Raw genomic sequence first — 13,848 nt, forward strand, 5'->3', positions numbered from 1 at the left:
AAGGGTTGAGATTTGTTTTTCCTTATGGAATCTAGTTCCCCATATGATGTTCCCATACCATTTACAGGAAAGATTTTCCTTTCCTTCATTGAATTAATTTGGCACTTTGTATAACTTCAATCATCCATATGTATGGGGTCTATTTCTGGACTCTGTGTTTCATCAATCTGCATGGCTATCCTTAAGCTAATTTACCACTGTGTTCATTACTATAGCGTTATAGTAAATCCTAAAATCAAGTAGCGTGAGCATTCCTACATTCTTTACACTTGGATTTTAATTTTAGAGTCAGATTATCAGTTTTGACAAAAATCCAGCTAGGATTTTGATAGGGATTGCACTGAATCTGTGGATTAATTTTGGGAAAATTGTCAACAGCAATATTTTCTTTTAGTCATAATATGGTCTATGAAACTTTTTGAAATTTGAGGAAAATTGTGTAGGTTTTCAGTGTGTGGATCTTTTATAAAAATTTATTTCTAAATATTTCATGATTTTGGCTGCTGTTGTGCCATTTTCCCAAATGTTTGCTATTAGGATGCAATATATGGAAATGTAAGTATTTTTGTATATTAACCTTGTGTCCTGTAACTTTACTAAACTCATTAATCATAGCATATCTGTGTGATAGACTCAAGGATTTTCTACATGATGATTTCAGTGATGAATAAAATTTTACTTTTTCTTTACAGTCTCTAGGCTTTTTATTTCTCTTTTTAATGCTGAAATGAATAGGACTTTCAGTAAAATAGTGAATAAAACTGCTGAAGGTATTCTTCCAAACTTAGGGAAGAAAGCACTCTTTCATCATTATGAGTTATGATGGCTATAGATTTTCTAACATCCTAAATAACCATAGTGCCAATAAACTAACCCAGCACATTAACACAGATTCAATATTATTAATGTATCTAAGGCCTTTTTCAAACTTTAGCAGTTGCCCTTTTAGTGTTATTTTTCTGGCCCAAGATCAGTCCATGTTCCCATATTGCATTAGTTGTCATGTTTCCTTAGTCTTTGTTCATTTGAGATGGCACATGCCTTTGATGCTCTTATAAAGTGTTATTTTGCATAGTATTCCTCAACTTGGAATCTGTCTGATGTTTTCTCATGATTAGACTGAGGTTATGTGATTCTTGCAAGAATACCACATAAGTCATGTTGTGCCCTTCCTAGTGCATCTAACCAAGAGGTGCAAGATGTAGCCAGATGGAGGGGCACACACCTATAATCTCAGTTTCTTGGGAGGCTGAGGCAGGAAAATTGCGAGGTTGTTGTTTTTGTTTTTGTTTTTGTTTTTGTTTTTTTTGAGACATGGTCTCATTCTGTAGTTCAAGCTGGCCTTGAACTCACTATGTAGTCCAGGCTAGTCTTGAACTCATGGCAATCCTCCTGCCTCAGCCTCCGGCATGCTAGTATTACAGGTGTACGCCACTATACCTGGACAGTGATAATTTTTGTTTGGTTGGTTTTTGTTTGTTTTTAAGAATTGGAAGTTTGAGGCCAGCCTGGACAAATACCAATTTAGGGAGAATCTGTTTCAAAAATAAAAAGAGATACAATATGTCCACGAGTCTTTTACTCATGATATTAACTTTTATCATTTGGTTAAGATAGTGTCTGTTAGGTTTTTCCACCGTAACTTTACTCTTTCCACCTTAGAAATAATAAGTACCACCTGGGGTCATTTTTTGGTTCAATCAAATAACTTGAATTAATTTGCGTTTTTGGCATCTATTGAAGATTCTTGCCAGCAATAATTATTACCATGATGAGCGCTAATTTTCTAGTTCCATAATTCTGCCTTTATCAGTTGGACTTCTAATAAGAGGAAGTGTAGGAACCAGCCTATGAGCTTGAACATGAGCAAGGGGTAGTGAGGATGGAAAATAAAGAGACACAGAATCAGGTTAAAATCTGCAGGGCCAGGGGCCTCTTGTCTCCCTTCAACGGAGAGCCTGAGTGACTGGCACACCTTGGTTTTATTGACTCAGACATGAGCCCAAGCAATCAGAGTTCCCCAGGATTCATCTGTCTCCCCCGCTCCTGCTAAACACCAGGACCTCAGGTGTTTTTACTTCTCCCTGAAGCGTGTCAGCAGGCACGCCTGCCCTCTTCTCAGAGCTCACCAATGAGGCCAATTAGGCCTCAATCTTCCCATCTGGTCTCCCACAAGGAAGAGCTATCCTTTCTGCTCTACTCATTTATATCATTGTGGATTCTTGGATATTTGCTTTATTCAATGGCTTACAATCCATTATATTTTCTTTAAATTTTTTTTCACACTTGGGTATTGAGAGATACTTCGAATTGGCTCTTGATATGTTCCTATCATCTATGTAATTTTTTTTTCTGATTTTCATCTTGGTATGAATAGCACTAACTGCTTCATATGCCTAGTAATGTTTTGGGGTTTTTTTTTGGTACCAGGGATCAAACTCAGGACCTTGTGCTTGTGAGGCAGGCATGGTGCCACTGAGATAAATCCCTGGCCACCTAGTAATTTTTGATTGGATGTGTGGTATTTCAATCTTAGGTTTAGTGGTACTGTATTTTGTTGCATTATTTTCAATAGTATTTGGCTTTGTTCTAGCAGGCAGGTAAGAGTCTCATGGTCCATCTCAATCCTTTTGAAGCTTGATTGTTAGGATTATTTAAGGCAAATATAGATTACTTTATACTCTAGTCTTATTTTAGGCATACTATGAAGACCTGACACTTGTGGGGGTTTCTACTAAGCCACACATCCTCCCCATAAATTCCATAAAGTCCACTCTGGCTTGTAGAAATTAAAATAATTCCAACTCTGTGTGAGTCCTGAGAATTGTTTGGCTTAGAAGTCCCTTGAAAATTTTCTCTCCCTTGTAGTTCTTGTCCAGCCTCACTGAGTTTTCCCTGCCCATACAGAGGCTCATATTCAGCCAAAGATTCAAGTAGATCTCTCTGCATATTTCTAGAGCTCTTTGTCTCTCTCCCCTCCAGTACTCTGCCCTGCAAATTCTAACAGCCTCAGCCTCCCCATGTAATAAGTAAAAGCTCATCACTATTTGTTTTTATCTTAATTTGTATTTATCTGATGCCTAGTGATGTTGAAGTTTGAGAGTTCTTTCTATATTCTAGATAAGAGTCCTCTGTCAGATATGTGATTTGCAATTCTTTACTCCCAATCTGTAGCTGGCCTTCTCAACCTCAAAACAGAATCTTTTACAGAGCAAAAGTGTTTAATTTTTTTTTTTGTACCAGGGATCGAACTCAGGACCTTGTGCTTGCGAGGCAGGTGGCGGAAGCACTGAGCTAAATCCCTGGCAGAAGTATTTAATTTTAATGAGGTCTTATTTATGAGTCCCTTTTTCTTTATTTATTGTGCTTTTGGTGTCATATTTAAGAACTCTTCACCCAACCTTAGGTCCTAGAGATTTTCTCTAATATTTTCTTCTAGAAGTTTTATGGTTTTACATTTAAACTTATGAGCCACATTGAGTTAATGTTCCTATAAATATGTTTATCTGTAGGTTTTTTGGAGATGTTCTTTACTATTTTGAAGCTCTCTACCAAGTATCCTGAGACTATTTATTATGAATGAGTGTTTAATTTTGTTAAAATGCTTTTTATACTTCATTTTACATAAAAATGTGATCTTTCTCCTGCAGTCTGTCAATATACTAGATTATCCTCATTGATTGTCAAATATTGAATCAGCTTTGCATCCTTGGAACAATCCTTATTTGATAATGGTTTGTAATTGTTTCTATATATTATTGAGTTCTCTTTTCTCTATTTCGTTAGTAATTTTTTATTTGGTATCTACAAAAATATTGATCTGTCACTTTTCTCTTTTTAAAATATATTTGTATGGTTTTGGCATCAGGGTAATATTGGCTTTATAAAATGAATTAGGAAATGTTCCTTAAGCTTCTATTTTCTGGATGAGATTGTATAGAACTGTCTTAATTCTTCTTTAAATGTTTGGTAGAATTCAATGGTGAAGTCATTTGGGTCCAGAGACTTACTTTGGGGGAGTTAAAAAATTATGAGTTAACCCTCCTTAATAGTTACAGGACTTTTCAAATTATACAAATATCATATTGGATGTACTGCAGTAAATTATGCTTTCTGAGAAATCAGATTTTACCAAATTCTTGTTAATTTGTTGTGTGTAGAGTTGTTTATACTATTCCATGATTACTCTTTTGATATCTACAGGGTATAGTGCTATCCCAATTCATTCTTGATATGGATAATTTGTGTTTTCATTAGGCAGTCTTGCTAGAAATCTGTCATTAACAAGCTATGATCCACAATGAAATTTCAGTTTCAATGATCATTTTATAGCCACTTTTCCCAGCTTGGGACTGTCTTATTTCATTCGGGCTGCTATAACGAACTACTATAAACTGGGTGCCTTGTAAGAAACAAGTTTATTCCTCACAGTTCTGGAGACTGGGCAAGCCAAGATCAAGGTGCCTAAGATTGTCTGTTAAGTACCTACTTTTGGGCTCATAGCCAATGCCTTCTTGCAGTGTCCTCTCATGATGAAAGGGTTAGGGGCCTCTGTGGGCCTCTTGGTAGGGACATTAGTTCATTTGTTGCCAATCGTTAAGGGTTCCTTTGTTTGATTGAGATTGAAATCACAAATTGGCAAAGTGCAGCTCTGGTAGAGGCCCCAGGGCTTGAGTGCCAGTGGCTGTAAGGCCTTGGTATTACAGCTCAGGGTGTGTATGGTATTTGACCCTTCATGTTACAGCTCTGGGGCTCTAAGCCACTGCTATCAGCTCCTCAGCAGAAAAAATTCTAGCAGACTCTAGCAGCTATCAGAGCTCTTCTTACTAACACTGCTGGTCTCTCTACCAGTTCCCAACAAACATTGCCGATCATTGCCAGTTGTTGCTGTTCATTGTTGTTGATGCCACTGATGGATGTCAGTGCTGCTCATCACAGGTTGACAGTGTCTGTTTCTGCTGCTGCTGGACACTGTTGCTGGTTGGAGCCAGTCAGTCGTGATTAACATTGCCTGTTACTGCTGCTGCTGGGCGCTTCCACTCTCTGCCACCAGTCTCCACTGATCTTTGCTGATTTCTGTTGCTGGTCCATGGAACTCTTCAGCATTAGAAGCCCCTAGTGTTTATAGCTTTTTATTTTAAGCAAACTGCTCTGTTCACACTAACAGACACAAGACCTTCTAAGCCCACACTACCCGAGAAATAAATCAAGATTAGATTTACAGTTCCACTGGAGCAAGGCTTTATTTAAACAAGGCCTGTGCAGTAGCACAGGGGTGTCAGTGCACCTGAGGGAGCCCTCTTACTCCAACCTGAGGAGTGTGAGAGAGTGCTGCTTATATAGCAGCACCAGGCCTAGGATTGGTCCAAATTCAAGCCTACTGATTGGCCCAAATTCAATTCTGCATGACTCAAAATTCTAGCCAGGGTAGACATCTTCCAGAGTGGGTACCAGGCATCAATATCTAACTTATTTTTCATATCGAGGAAGACTATTTTGTTGTGACCATCTAGAAATTGATAACATGACACTGTTGTGGGAATACGTGTTGAGTCAGAAATCAGAGTTAAGCCTGAGGAGCTACATGCAAATGGAAGCTGATTTAACTAAGTTGATGAGGGGTGAGGGAAGGGGACACCAGGACTCATGTTAATTAATCCCCCAACCACCCCAAGTTACAACTCCTTAGATGCTTTCAACTAGTTTTGTACTGCTGGAAGATACCAAAATAAAAAATAAGGCACCCTATTAAGTCACCTCGCCCACCTTTGAACCTGTCTTCCATAGCAGCATGTGGGTACTAACCAATGGCTCTTTCTCCATCCCAGAAGCGTGGACAGAGACAGTTGCTGATGCTTACCATCTGTGGTGCTTTCAGGGGCCCCACATTGGGTGCTCCAAGGAAGGGTGTTCAGATCCATCCTAACTTTCTTTCATTCTCAGTCTCAAATGAAAACAAACTTTTTTTTTGCTGGTGTTGTCACAGTGACAGACTTGATTAGTAGATACAAAATACTAAGGATAAACTCTAAAGTATCAGGATGATCCATTATATTTGAGATTAAATCTTATGACTCACCATTGTCATACTTCAAAAGTTTTCTTTAGTCAGAATCAGAATAATGACTCACTTAGCACCAGCAGATCATTGAAGGCTTTGGTTCAGGTTTCATGGCAGTTCTGTTAAAAGGGGGTTGACGAAGAATTAATGGTTTGTGACACTTAAGCTCATGAGCCAAAGTCATAAATCCAGCTTCCACATGGTCATCACCATTGGGATTTTTAATAGAGCTTTCAAACAGAATGATGTTGTGAAGTTCAGCAAATTTTTGTGCCAAGTGTGAGGGCACCTGAATGGGAGCGCTTGTCTTACTTTTCTCGTGGCTGAGACAAAATACTCAACTTTAACCCAAAGTTAAAGAAGGAAAGCCTTATTATAGCTCACAGTTTGTAGTGGTTTCAATCCATAGTTGGGTGGCTCCAGAGCAAGGTAGCGTGGCAGAGGGGCATCACATAGGAGAAACAGTGCAAGGCAAAGCAGGGCAGGCAAAAGGCAACAAGCAGCAAGCAGCAAGCAACAACAGCAGCTTTCATTCTGCCTCTTATATTCTATCGAGGCTACCTGCCCTTAGGGTAGATAACACTCACACCCAGTTTGGGGCACCCTTAATTCTAGCATCCCAGCATGAATCAATCCCAGCATCATACCCTAATCCCAGCATCATACCCTAGATCCAGCCACCTCTGAAAAGCCACTGCATGAGGCTTTTTTTTTGAGGGGGGGACATCTAGACACAAGCCACAACACTTGAGAAGTGTTCTTCTCAAGTTACATTTATTTCTAAGGAGAACTCTTGGTATGTCATTCACTAGCAAATGCAGTTTGCATTCCTCTATCAGAGATGGCAGGCTGTGAAAAACCAGCCATGTCGGTTGTGTCATGCACAGAGACCCCAGCATGCATGCATGTCTAGGCAGTAGTGCTGCACCGTGCTCCTTCCAAACCGCTCTTGTCCTGCTGAGTCTCATAACAGGACCTTGTGCACTCCCCATCAATCTCCACTGCTCACTCTTGGAAATCAGAAGTGGTAGATCAAGCATATCTTCTCAACATTGGAGTCACTGATCACTATGATATTGGAAATGCAGGAGCTGGCTGAGGCAGACAGCCTTCAAGGATGTCCTTGATACCACTGCACAGTTGGTGGAGAAGCTGGCCTCAAACCATGAGTCCATCTTCAAACCCATTAGCCAGCTCCATCACAGTGGGGGAGGAGGAAAGCAGATGCAGGGAGGCCAGGGAATTAGAGCACTGTGGGAGCATGTTCACTGACCATGTACTATTTTATTTTATTTTTTGGTGCCGGGGATCAAACTCGGGACCTTGCGCTTTTGAGGCAGGTGCTGGAACCATTGAGCTAAATCCCCGGCCCGACCATGTACTATTTTTTCTTTTTAATTTATATATATATTTATTGGTACATTTTAGGTATAAAATACATTTACATTTATCATTGGGTGTTTGTACCAGAACATGATGTATCTTAGCTTTTATTTTTTCTCCCATTACCTGTGCACCCTTTACCCCCTCCACTCTTCCCTATTTACACAGAGTTTGATTCCATTTTTTTTTCTTTCTCATAATTTTTCCTTTCCCTTCTTCCCTTTCCCCTTCCCCTCCCACCATCCCCTAAACCTTGGACTTTTTCTTATTTTAAATTATCAATTATTCATTTTAATCATTTTCATCCTTATTTACACTTTCAATTTCTCACACTAGAGAAACTATTCAGTATTTACACGTGTGTTCTATTTATTTCACTTAAGAGTATGGCCTCAATATGCATCCATTTAGCTATAAATGTCTCTAGTTTCTTATTCTTTATGGCTGAGTAGTACTCCATTTTATAGAAAAACCACACCTTCTTTATCCAGTTTCCAGTCTATGGGCACTTGGGCTGTTTCCAAGCTTTAGCTATTACAAACTGTGCCGCTATAAACATAGGTGCAATATATCGCTGTGGCATGATTCTTTTAATTCTTTGGGGAAGATTCCCAGTGGGGGAATAGCTGGGTCAAATAACACCTGTAGCCCTAGTTCTTTGAGGCATTTCCATACTGATTTCCACAGTGGTTGCACCAATCTACATTTCCACCAACAATGGAGAAGGGTTCCTTTCTCTCCACACCCCCGCCAGCATTTGTTATTGGTTGATTTCTTGATAGCAGTCAATCTTTGTGGGGTGAGGTGGAATCTCAGCGTTGTTTTCATCTGCATCTCTTGAATGACCAGTGATGGTGAACATTTTTTCATATATTTTTTTGCTGTTTTTACTTCTTTATCTGAGAAATGTCTGTTCATTTTGGATGCCCATTTTTGAATTGGGTCTTTGAATTTGAGGGATCTGATTTTTTTCAGTTCTTTATATATTCTTGATAGTAGACCTTTGTCTGAGGTACAGCTGCTAAATATTTCTTCCCACATTGTAGGTTGTCTTTTAGCTCTGTTGGTAGTTTCTCTTGCAGTGCAGAAGCTTTTTAATATGATGAGATACCTATTGTTGATTCTTTGTGCTAGCTCCCGTGCTACTGAAGATTTGTTCATAAAGTCTTTTCCTATGCCAATGTCATCAAGAGTTCTACCTAGGACCGGGGATTTAGCTCAGTGGTTCCAGCACCTGCCTCACAAGCTCAAGGTCCCGAGTTTGATCCCCAGTACCAAAAAAAAGAGTTCTACCTAACTTATCTTCCAGCAAGTTTAGTGTTTCTGGCTTAATATTTATATCTTTAATCCACTTCGATCTTAATTTAGTGCATGGTGATAGGTATGGGTCTAGTTTTAATCTTTGGCAGGTTGAAATCCAGTTTTTCCAACACCATTTATTAAATAGGCTATCTTTCTTCCAATGAGGGTGGTTGGCTCCTTTGTCAAAGAAGAGGTGGCTGAGTATGTCTGGAGTTGCTTCTGTGTCTTCTAATCTATTCCACTGATCTTCGGGTCTGTTTCTTTGCCAGTACCACACTGTTTTTATCACAGTAGCTTTGTAGTATAGTTTCAAGTTGGGGATTGTGATACCCCCAGCCATGTCTCTGTTGCCTAGAATTACTTTTGCTATTCTAGGTTTCTTCTGCTTCCAAATGAATTTTTGGATTGTTTTCTCTAGTTCTGTAAAGTATATTGTTGGAACTTCAATTGGCATTGCATTGAATCTATATAGTAGTTTTGGAAGTATGGCCATTTTCACTATATTGGTTCTTCCTACCCAGGAACAAGGGATATCTTTCCATCTTCTTATATCCTCTTTGAATTCCTTTTTCAGAGAGCTGTAGTTTTCAGTGTAGAGGTCTTTTGCTTCCTTTGTGAGGTTGATTCCTAGATATTTCATTTTTTTTTGGTTCTATTGTAAAAGGAATTATTTCTCGAATTTCTCTCTCAATGGGTCTGCTATTTGCATATAAGAAGGCTATTGTTTTTTGAGTGTTGACCTTGTATCCAGCTACTCTACTGAATCTGTCAATTAGGTCTAGCAGACTTTTGACTGAGTTTTTTGGATCTTCTATGTAAAGTATCATATCATCAGCAAATAATGACAGTTTAACTTCTTCCTTTCCTATCTTTATTCCTTTTATTTCTTTCTCTTTTCTAATTGCTATGGCTAATGTTTCCAGAACAATATTGAACAGGAGTGGTGATAGTGGGCATCCTGGTCTTGTTCCTGATTTTAGAGTGAAAATTTTTAGTTTTTGACCATTTAGTATGATGTTGGCTGTTGGTTTTTCATAGATAGCCTTAATCAGGTTGAGATAAAGCTCTTCTATTCCAATTTTCTGTAGCTTTTTTTTATCATGAATGGGTGTTGGGTTTTGTCAAGTGCTTTTTCTGCATCTATTGAGATGATCATGTGGTTTTTGTCCTTGACTCTGTTAATATAGTGTATTACATTTATTGATTTATGGATGTTGAACCATCCTTGCATCCCTGGGATAAATCCGACTTCTGACCATGTACTATTATAAAAGCTATTTAAAACTATCAATTGTTTATTTATGAATTTTCCATTTCATATTTTTGGACCATCCATAGGTAACTGTGGATAGCTGAAACTGTGGGAAACAAAACCACAGAGAAGGGAAAAGTATGGGATACAGGTTTATATCTCAATCTCCACTCTTGGTTCAGAGTTATCTCTTCCCCTTTCAGGCTGACCTTTTCCCCCCTTTTTTTTTTCAGAGAGAGAAGTAAAAGGTAACTTGATTCATTGTTCTAACTCTGAGGCATTATATTCTTTTAGGTCTTTTATTAATGAATCCAGAGTCACGCTTTTTCAGTCACTACTTTCATTAACGATACAGTACTAATACCCCTCACAATGGTTCCAGTACTAGTCTTAATTGCTATTTATTGAGTTCAGTGTCTGGCATAGTTCTACCAGAAAAGAATAAAGATAAAAAATTCCACTGTGCTAAAATGCTTTTCCAGGTAGGTAGGGTTAATGGTTTAGACAGAGAGCTGTTAAAATTGACATCACTCACACATTCTTGTTTTGTCTGTTTCCCTGACTGATAACATGAAACATTGCATTCATTAGTAGCCATTTAAAATATCATCACTAAGGAATTATTAATGACATATTAATTTCATGCTTTTATAGTATGCTTATGTTCCCTAATCTTCCCAAGTCCCTTAAAGTTAGCAGGTCTTAATAAAGGATAGTAAAAGATTGGAAACAAGTCAAATATCATTACAATGGAGATTGCTTAAATAACACTACCTCTCAAGCTGGAAGATTATGTACCTGTACAAATTAATGCAGAGGCACTATATGTTCTGATATGGAATGATCTGCAGGGCTTTTTTTTCTTTTTTTTTTGGTACCAGGGATTGAATTCTGGACCTTGTGCTTTCGAGGCACGTGGTGGAACCACAGAGCTAAATCCCCGGGCCTCCAAGACTTATTAAGAAAGATAGTCGTATGTGGAAGTGAGGGTGAGTAATGCATCCAGTTTTGGTATAAAGATGTTAGCACATGTATTGGTTTACAAAAGCAAGGAATACCTCTGGGGGTTATACCAAGGATGAGGCATGTGAACCTTTTAACTCATACAACAGCAGAGAAAACAGTTCAACACGATGATAAACAGGAATGGACATCCTTCCATTTCTCTTGATTTCAGTCTTTCACCATGAAGCACAATGTTAACTATAGGTTTTGTGGGTTTCTGTTTTTGAAATTTATGGAGAGAGTGTAATGAATGCAGCAAATTATTGTGCTGATATTTTAGAAATGACACCAGCTTTTCCCAGGAAATTAAAAACATTCAAATGTAAACTCTTCACGGAACAATAAACACTTCCAGCAAAGCCGCTCCTGTTACCCATCGTAACTCACAGATGTGTACAAAAGTTCATGCTAGAAGTTCCTGCTGCCTTTGCAAATGAAAACCAACTAATCAAGCTGTGGTGTTTTAGGTACAGCACAGGGTCTTCTATTATTTACAAGACTGGAGTTTCTTCACATTATAACAAAACCCAGTTCAACAACTTAGTCATTGAGTACATTTCAAAAGTCTTTCCTTCTACATGGTGACAGATTTCACTTTTGGGACATCTTTTTCCTATCTTTGCTCTTCTTTGACATCCCTTTCTCGTCTTTGTGTTTTTGGTGTCTTATTTCCAATTCTACATCAGTGCTTGTGTGCTTTATCTTTTTAAAATGTTTTGTGTGCTCTTTTCCCATTTCTGTTGTCTCCCTGATGCATGGCTTCCGGGTTGGCTTCTGGCAGGGCTGTGAAGACCCTCGTGGGGACCCTTGTGACTCAGCTCCTGCTGTGTCCCCCAGCCAGCCCTGCAGTGTCCAGGCTCTTTGACTGTCTCCATCAATTTGGGTCCGTAGGGTCCAGAGGTTTCCTCTCCTCTTGCAGATACATTACTTTCACGATCACCTTCTTACATCTGGTTCAAAGGCAGCTTCCTCAGTGTCCCTAATTAACCGAGGGGTGCATGGAGAGGAGTGGCCAGCTAGGGACCAGCCCTCACGGGACCCTAGTCCTGTTGCCCAGGGGCTGGCTCTCTCTCAACCTGTGTATCTGCTGGGTCAAGTAGCTAAGGTGATTTGTTGTCACCTGAGTATTTGTCCTTTGTCTCTACTACAAGCTTCTCACAATACAAGACTTTTTAGGTACAAATCTTGTCTCTTCACTTGAGCATTTAGTATCATAAATGACTTTGAAATCATAAGGTTTTGTTCTTTTAAAGCACTAGGATTATTATTATTATTATTATTACTATTTCGGAATTACTTTTTTAATGATTCTTTTTTCTATCAGCTTAGTTTTCTGTCCAGGTGTAGTAGCTACAGGTTTTTAAAAAATAGATATGCTTTTTAAAGCTGAGAAAATCTGTTTCTATTCCAAATACTTTGATGAGAAATTTTTTTACATCATACATATGTGATTGTGATTTTTCCCTTTTATGCTGTCATGTATTGAATTACACTGATTTCTCAGATATTAAACCAAGTCTGCATTCCTGGAATAAACCCCACAAAGGCACATGTATTATTCTTTTTACATATTCCTGAGTTTGATTTGCTAATTTTTTTTCATCAGACTGGACAAATTTTAATAAAGATATTTTCTCCTCAGACACAAACTTTGGTGACAGAATCTGGAGGTCTTCTTTTTCAGTGGAACAAATGTCTATTTCTCTTATTCCTTTTCTTCTCTAAAGCACTTTGATAATACCAACTTTAAGGTAAATTAAACTTTAAATTAATTGCTTCTATGAAATATTCATTAGTTCTTTGGTAAAATAATAATTAGATCTTCATGTCCAAAAAAGAGACCAAGATTCCACTTCCATAATCCCAAATTACAGCATTATTGGCAAGGACACAGAGAAACCAGACCCTCATGGACTTCTGGGGGTAATCTAAAACATCAGTCACTTTGGAAACAGTCTGGCAGCTCCTAGGGAGGTTAACACAGCACTAGCTACCTTATGACCCACAATTCCACTCCTGGGGACACACCCAAGAGAAAGGAAAACAAATGTCCATACACAAACTTGTCCATGAATGGTCACAGAAGCCTTATTCATAAGACAAAACAATCCAAATATCTAACATCAGATGGATTCATAAAATGTAGTACAGCATACCCATATAATGGACTATTACTTGGCAATAAAAAGGAATGAAGTACTAATACACACTACAACATGAGTACGGTGAAGCCATTCACAAAGGCCACATATATGACTCCACTCACCTGAAATGTCCAGCACAGGAAGTAGCAGGTTAGTGGCTACCAGGATTGCAGGGAGGAATGTACAAAGACTGCAAGTGAGTAAAGGGTTTGGTTTTTTTTGGTACCGAGAATTGAACTCAGGTCCTTGTGCTTGTGCAGCTGGCAGCAAAACCACTGAGCTAAATCCCTGGCCCTTACAAGGTTTGTTTTTGCAGAAGACAAAAACATCCTAAATTTAGATAGTAGTATTATGGGTTGCACAATTCAGTGAAAACATTTAGAAAGTTAAACTACACTTTCAGAGGGTGAACTGCATGATGTGCTTGTAAATTGTCTTGATAAAACTGTTAAGAAAACAAAGAACAGGGCCAGAGATGTAGCTCAGTGATACTGTACCTGCCTGGCAAGCACAAGGTCCTGAGTTTGATCCTCAGTACTTGGGTGCCATCTGCCTCTTGCTGCTGTCGAAATTCTCCAGGATCTGCAGGAAGCTGAGCATGTACTCTGCGGCCTGCTGCCACTGGTGCTCAGCAGGGCCTCCTGGATGAAACTTAAACAAGCACCTGTGGTCTGAGCAAAGTCCTTCTTTTTCCCTCTAGT

At 38.8% G+C, this 13,848-nt stretch overlaps 1 pseudogene; it reads right to left on the reverse strand.

Annotated features, from left to right (window-relative positions):
* Positions 1-6,131: 6,131 nt before the first annotated feature.
* On the reverse strand, positions 6,132-7,248 carry LOC106009522 (ras-related protein Rab-33B-like; annotated as a pseudogene).
* Between the last annotated feature and the right edge of the window lie 6,600 nt (positions 7,249-13,848).

Source organism: Heterocephalus glaber, unplaced genomic scaffold (assembly GCF_053883595.1).
Source record: "Heterocephalus glaber isolate CG9 unplaced genomic scaffold, H.glaber_assembly_v1.0 deba00001497, whole genome shotgun sequence".
Lineage (NCBI taxonomy): Eukaryota > Metazoa > Chordata > Mammalia > Rodentia > Bathyergidae > Heterocephalus > Heterocephalus glaber.